The sequence below is a fragment of the Pseudochaenichthys georgianus genome, chromosome 6 (genome assembly GCF_902827115.2).
Source record: "Pseudochaenichthys georgianus chromosome 6, fPseGeo1.2, whole genome shotgun sequence".
Lineage (NCBI taxonomy): Eukaryota > Metazoa > Chordata > Actinopteri > Perciformes > Channichthyidae > Pseudochaenichthys > Pseudochaenichthys georgianus.
In genome coordinates, this window is record NC_047508.1 from 2,504,406 (window position 1) to 2,511,128 (window position 6,723).

General features: G+C 39.6%; 2 long non-coding RNA genes across 2 annotated transcripts; both read right to left on the minus strand.

Annotated features, from left to right (window-relative positions):
* Nucleotides 1-254: 254 nt before the first annotated feature.
* LOC117448555 (uncharacterized) lies at nt 255-2,959 on the minus strand. Its single transcript, XR_011643338.1, has 3 exons — nt 2,655-2,959; nt 2,363-2,517; nt 255-505 (listed from the first exon to the last, which is right to left on the minus strand). It is a non-coding gene; the product is annotated as an uncharacterized lncRNA (long non-coding RNA).
* A 939-nt stretch (nt 2,960-3,898) lies between these two features.
* LOC117448663 (uncharacterized) lies at nt 3,899-6,039 on the minus strand. The gene is made up of 5 exons (XR_004552360.2): nt 5,847-6,039; nt 5,065-5,139; nt 4,872-4,983; nt 4,586-4,684; nt 3,899-4,089 (listed from the first exon to the last, which is right to left on the minus strand). It is a non-coding gene; the product is annotated as an uncharacterized lncRNA (long non-coding RNA).
* Between the last annotated feature and the right edge of the window lie 684 nt (nt 6,040-6,723).

Here is a 6,723-nt window from a genome sequence, read left to right on the forward strand (position 1 = left end):
CCTGCACCATTTTAAGGCTTCAAAACAGGCATTTTTACTCTATGTGTTTGTTTGGAGAAATGACACAATCAATGGCCCAGAATAAAATAAAAAAAATAAATTTAAATAAATAAATTCACCTTGTTTCCCTTTGTTTATAATATTATCACCGCTTTTGTTTTGAAATCACTTCCGTGAGTTTCGCCCCGCCCCCCGTTGCACTGACCATTAGACCATTTAGTAAGGTAAAAAGCAAAAAGGCCTCTCAAACGCTCTTCCGTTTACGTGTTTAATAAAGAAAAACAATTGGACGGTAGATACACAGATTTAAAATAGATGCATTTGATTTAAAAATAACAAATATAATTCAAAATGTAAACAGCAACAAAGAAATTATAAAAAATGTTTTTCTTTTTCTTGTTAATTCCCATTATCTTCTCTATTATGTATCTTCCGGTCTTTGCCAATCTGGCCAGCATCTCTTGGTCCTCCACGTCTTTCTCGTACAGCCACAGCTTGAAGCAAACTGAAAATAAGAAACAACAATGTTTTAACAAATCGTATTCAATAATGTGATGATAGAACTGCAAACAGAATAGCTGAAACTTTAACAAAAGAAATAACTCAGTTACCTCTAATCATTAACCCATGTTTGTATCATTGAGTTAACTTTGTGTGTTGCTGCTAGCATACATAACACCTGACGTGGAAACGTTACTCGTGCATGGAGCTACAGAGCTACTAGAAAGACAGTCCGGTGCATTCTTCCGTCTGGATGTGGAGCACTTTTGCTAAATGTTTAGACAAATAGCTCGTGTTACCGCCCTTACATGCTAAACTCTTTTTGCACTATTGGCAACAAGCATTTTCCACCTCAAGACAAAGCCCCCAGGAAGTGTGCCGGACTCTGAGGAAAATATTCGTTGTGTCCAAACGGCGGTACTACAATTGTCAAAGTCTGTGACATCGACCGGCCCAGAAATACTTTTTCCCATTGACTAACATGGGGAAAGAGACGTCTGTAAATCGGTGGATAATTTTTTTGAAACTAAATAAACTACCCAGTATGAACTATTGTATAGCCCTAGAATCATTAAGTCCTTAAAGTTGTAAAATGCACTAAAAGCCGAATCTAGATTTATTCTCTCTCTCCATTCATTCTAGTGAGCCGAGAGTGTGTGCTCGGGGGGGCGGGGCTTAAGGGGTGCTTAGTTCTCTCCGCCATGTGTTTGTGTGCGCACGCGCGCGCGTGCGTGTGTGTGTGTGTTGCATGCATGTAGCAGGTTCTGTGTGTTTCATTTCATTTCAAACCTTTATTTATTCAGATTGGTCCCATTGAGATCATAGATCTCTTTTTCAAGGGAGACCTGCAGCATATAGGTTCCACATGAAACATAAAACAATAAAGGACATTATACATTATATTTACAGGATACATAGTTATAGACATTTACAAGTGCCCATTGTATCGGCAAGCATTTCATTTACCCTAGCTTTAAAAACATGCAGAGGAATGAGATTGCTCAGTTTCAATTCTTGCTGAAGATTGTTCCAAGCAAGTGGAGCTGCGCACATAAAAGCTGTCTTACCTGAGACAGTCCTTGCTCTTGGCACATCTAACAAGACCACATCATGTGACCTCAGACAATAGCTGCTTGCAACTCTCTGTGTTATCAGCGAGCAAATATAATACGGGAGTTTACCCAACAAAGCTTTATAGATAAAAGTGTACCAGTGACTGAGCCTCCGTACAGAGAGAGATGGTAAACCTGCCTTGGTATACAGTGTACAGTGATGTGTAAGCGCTTTACAATTTGTGACAAATCTCAGAGCACTGTGATACGCAGCATCCAATTTGCTCAGGTAATTGGCAGGTGCATTCATATACAACAATTCCCCATAGTCCAGCACAGGTAAAAAGGTCACAGTGACTAGCCTTTTCCTGGCCTCAAGCGAGAAACAGGACTTGTTTCTGAAAAAGAAACCTAGCCTAACCCTCAGTGTAAACTGCCCCACCCCCTCGCACACCGACAGGGGAGAGAGATCTCTCGTCTGGATTGGAAAGATCGAAAATAAATCATAGACGCACTTTGTAGTCTTATTGCATATTAGAAACGGAGTTGGCAACAGTAAGAAAATGTTTATGTAGATATAATACATATGACATATATTTTTTAAATGTCTCCAGCACCGATAAAAAGATCGATAACGTTGGACGTTAACGGTACCACGGTCTTTCATAATTCAGCCCCGGGGCCCATTTAATACCAGGGCTCGGTACCCATCCCTAGTTTTAATTATTACATCATCAATATTACATTTCAAATAACCAAGTACTTGGTGTCTCACAAAGCGCAAGTGGCTAGTGCTGCTAAGAACATACCTGGTGATGGTGATGATGGTGGCTCTTCGCTGCAGGATCTGGTCGATGTCCTCCTAGCAGAAGCGATTGCCTTCGTCGTTCTCGTCCATGATGGCGGCGTAGGCTCCTTTCCTCAGCAGGTCCTTGATCTCCTTCTTGGAGAACTGCTGGACCGGCTAAAGGCGACGCAGAGAGACATTTACACAAGTGGATTTAGAAAACTCTTTTTGAAAATAAACTAAGCGTACTGCAACAGCGACTGACCCAAACATGACTTGGCATCTAGAAATATGACAGATTTTATTTTTCTCACCCCGTTGTTGTTGCCACTCATGCTCTGCAGGACGGGACGGTCCAGCCCGAGCTTCAGACTAGCTTTATCCAGCATTTCCCTCTCATAGTTTCTAGTGATCAGACGGTACACCTTCACCGCCTTAGACTGGCCAAAACGATGACGAACCGAGCTTGAGCCTGAAATAAAAAATTAAAAGAGGGGTCAAAAGAGCATCATGTGCAGCTGCTGTTCAACGTTTTTAAGCATTAAATGGGAAAATATACACTTAAAGAACCGAGGGAATAAACGGAAAGACTGTTGTTGTTGTAGCCCTATTGAACTATCTTTAGGACGGACAGAGCAGATATATATATATATATATATTGTACCTGCAGGCAGGCCCGCCTTAACCTGCCATCAGGCCCTGGGGCTCGGTACAGAACTCACCTGTCCTTCCTCCTCATCCTGGCCTACAGGTTTAAAAGAACCTGTAAGCTTCAACATGTTTTGTAATAGCTGCTTGTCTCGAAACTTCTTTTCCCTCAACAATTTCCTTTCCCGAGCGCCACTCTCAAACTTTTTCTTCTCAAACTTTTTCTCCTAAACAACCTTCATCTGTCACTCAATCACTCGCAATTTGAATAAGTCACTTGTGAAACATATTCTCATTCTGATTGGCTGTGAAGTGGTGCCCACTGACTGTTTCGGAGTCTTCTCTGGAATCCATCGATCTGATTGATTAGCGGAGCAAATGATCAAAATACTACGGAGGGAAGATATTTTCGTTTGGATTAGTGGTCTGGGGGAAGCCCGCGAGTGTGTGAGAGTGTGTGTGTTTGTATATTTTTGCGTGTGTGTGTATTGTGTTTGTTTCCCGGGGAAAACCCTCAGGAGAAACACCGGCTGTTGTTTTGCCTGCTGTGATGTCAAGTTACTCCGTTCTCCGCTTGTAATTATGCCGAAGCTTCAACGTTGTATTTATCATCTGAATTTGCCGAAACAATTTTAATATTCTGAAAGCCAAGACTTTGTTTATTTGAAACCAGATGAAAACAAACTGTCACGGACCCTGCCGTGTTATCTATGATTACCATACACCTTACATTCATAATGTCAGCCAGAGGGAGGGGGAGTGAGTGGCGAGTGAGAGCTGTCATCTTCCCTTTACAAGCTTCAAAAATGTATTTATCGTGTGATTTTGGAAATAAAAGTTTCATATTCTGAAAGCCAAGACTTTGTTTATTTAAATGTTTTTTAAAAACATCCGGAAAAAAAAAAAATATTTAAACTTTTTTTAGGCCCCTGATCTCCGTAGGCCCCTGGCTTCAGCCCAGGTCAGCCCGTGCATTAAGGCGGCCCTGCCTGCAGGTCATTTTGAGGGTTCCAGTCAGAGTGGAATATCACACAGGTGTCTGCAGCAGTGAGGTTCACAAGCTCTTGATCAGGTGTTTGATGTGGGCTGGCATGATCCTTTCTGCAGCGATGAATAAAGAAAACAAAGAACACATTATTAATAATAGTAACAACAATAATATTAGTATAACTGTTTATATAGCACTTACACAATAATTGCAAAGTGATTCTCACAACAAAAATAAAGAACAAAACAATAAAAAAACGAATTATTATAGGAATGTTAAAATACAAATAAATGATAAACATTCTGAGAGGCCGACTACAAAAGGTAGACTCAATGGCTCTTGATGACATCAATGAGCAGTCCCAAAACATGCTGCTGTATAAAAAGAAATAGGTCCAGATTTCTTCTATTTAGTGTTGGATGATTTGTTGTATTGATTGCTGATGGATGTTAAGATATGTTTTACAATTATAACAAAAAGATTATTGTAATTGGAATCAAAAAGTTTACAAATCGTAGTTTTAATAAAATGACTAGCAATATAGGATTTATTCAACAGCGGTAAAGCATTAAGTTACTAAATTAACGTACACTGAACTGTAAAACTTACCATTATTTAGGAAAGGACCTGATCAGAAGGATTGACTAGAAAGACAGCAAAGAGGCGGAGGAGGTCTCTGTCATGTACAACCATTGGTAGATGTTACACCTGAAAGAAAGATAAGGAAATAAGACAACACAGGAGGACAAACATCTTCTTAAGTAAAAGACCAAATCATGTCAAGCTTTAACCTGAGGCTGTTTTTTCAGTCTTTACAATGCACAGTTGGAAATTACATTCCAAAAGCTAAATTCAAACTCAACACCATAAATAACTGGGTACCAAAGTGCTTTACCTGATAGGACACGTTCCACACGGAGCAGCAACCATCCGGCTGGCCGTATGCTGCATATCATCTCCTCCCTCTCCACCGTTTCCAGTAGACCTCTACTGCCTGTCCAATAAAACTGAAATGCCCCAAAACAATCATATTTAAAAAGTTAAAAACAATAACTTGCTTTTGGTATTCAAATGTATTATAATCTCACCTTTTTCCCTTTAATCTCACCTTGAAGGCGTTCCCTTCAAGTCCGCAACCAGTCATAGGAGTTCAAATGCAAAGCCTGAAAGATGACAACAGCGGGAGACTTACATGTTACAAGATAAGTAATACCAGAGCAATGTTTAGGACATGCAGAGAACAGATCAAATCCCCTGACAAGCTCACACACTTTGGTGATGTCCTCATCTGATAATGATGTTTCATTTTTAGCAGCAAAGTAACATTACTCAAGGTATATGTTGGACCCAACTCATGTACAGTATGTTTTGAATCTCCTCAACAATGGTCTGTATAGTTGAGTAGAAACAAACTGTCCCTACAGTTTCAGGTAGATTAACAAAGAAAAGTTTGCAATGAAGCACAAAACCCCTCTTTGTATTAAGCGAGCTGCCACAGAAAGTACAGCTTAACATGATAACCTGGTGGAGTTAGCTAACGTTAGCTAACGTTAGCTAACTTCATGTCCAACACAAAACCTCTAACGTGCATTACATTGACGATTTTAAACACAACTTAACTCTCTCAACTTGTAAAATAACGTTAATTGAACATACCCTTAAATAACTACATCACGTTTTTCAGGGGCAACACAAACTGCAGAAAATGTTAGCTGCTAACTGTTGTTAGCTAAGACAGCTAGCTCGTAACGATAGCCTCCTAGCAAACGTAAGGTTACGTTAATATTAAATTAACGTTGTAAGAAAGCAAAGCGAACCTTCGAGACATATTTTACTCTCAGACTGGGTGTAATTGTGTAGCGTTGCTTACCTCCAGAAGGACTTTTAGCTGTTTCCCAGTAGAGACTAGAGAGAGCTGTCAGAGCGGTTGCTCTCAGAAGAGCAGCATTGGGCGGACCAGATAAGACCAGAGAAGACCAGATAAGAACCAGTTAAGTCTTGGAGCCCACCGACGTCTTCCATGTTGTTATTTTCATTTAGTAGTTTGCCTTATAGTCCTTCTCCTCCATTCTCTTCCTCTTCTCGAGTAGTCAGTGTGGTGCTGTTGCTTTGGTCTGGGTCTCTGGACCTGTGAGCTAACCACGCCCCGTTCATTTGCATATAACGAATGGAAATGTCTGATCATGAAATACAAGTCACATGAAATAAGCCATTATGAAATACGAGTCTCTTGAAATAAAGAAACGCGTCATTATGAAATACAAGTCATCTGAAATAAATAAACATGTCATTATGAAATACGAGTCTCTTGAAATAAATAAATGTGTCATTATGAAATACAAGTCCCTTGAAATAAATAAATGTGTCATATGAAATGTGTATTTAAATGTACATGTAAAGAATATTTATTGCCTAATTTATTTATTTAATAATTTATTTCATAGGCATATTTATATATATATATATATATATGTATTTATTTAATTATTTATGTATATATTTATTTATTTAATATTGGCTTAAATGGCATTCCATACAACAAGCCTTGAGACGCTTTGGTCTGGATCTGTGAGCTAACCACGCCCCGTTCATTTGAATATAAGAAATGTAAATGGAATTCCATTATGAATCCTATTCATAATGCATTACATAAGCAAATGCCTCGTGCTGTTCATCTCTCACCTGGAGCCCCTCTCCTTTAGTTAGACTGTCGGCCTGGCAGCAGGGGGCGCTCTCTACTCAGGTGG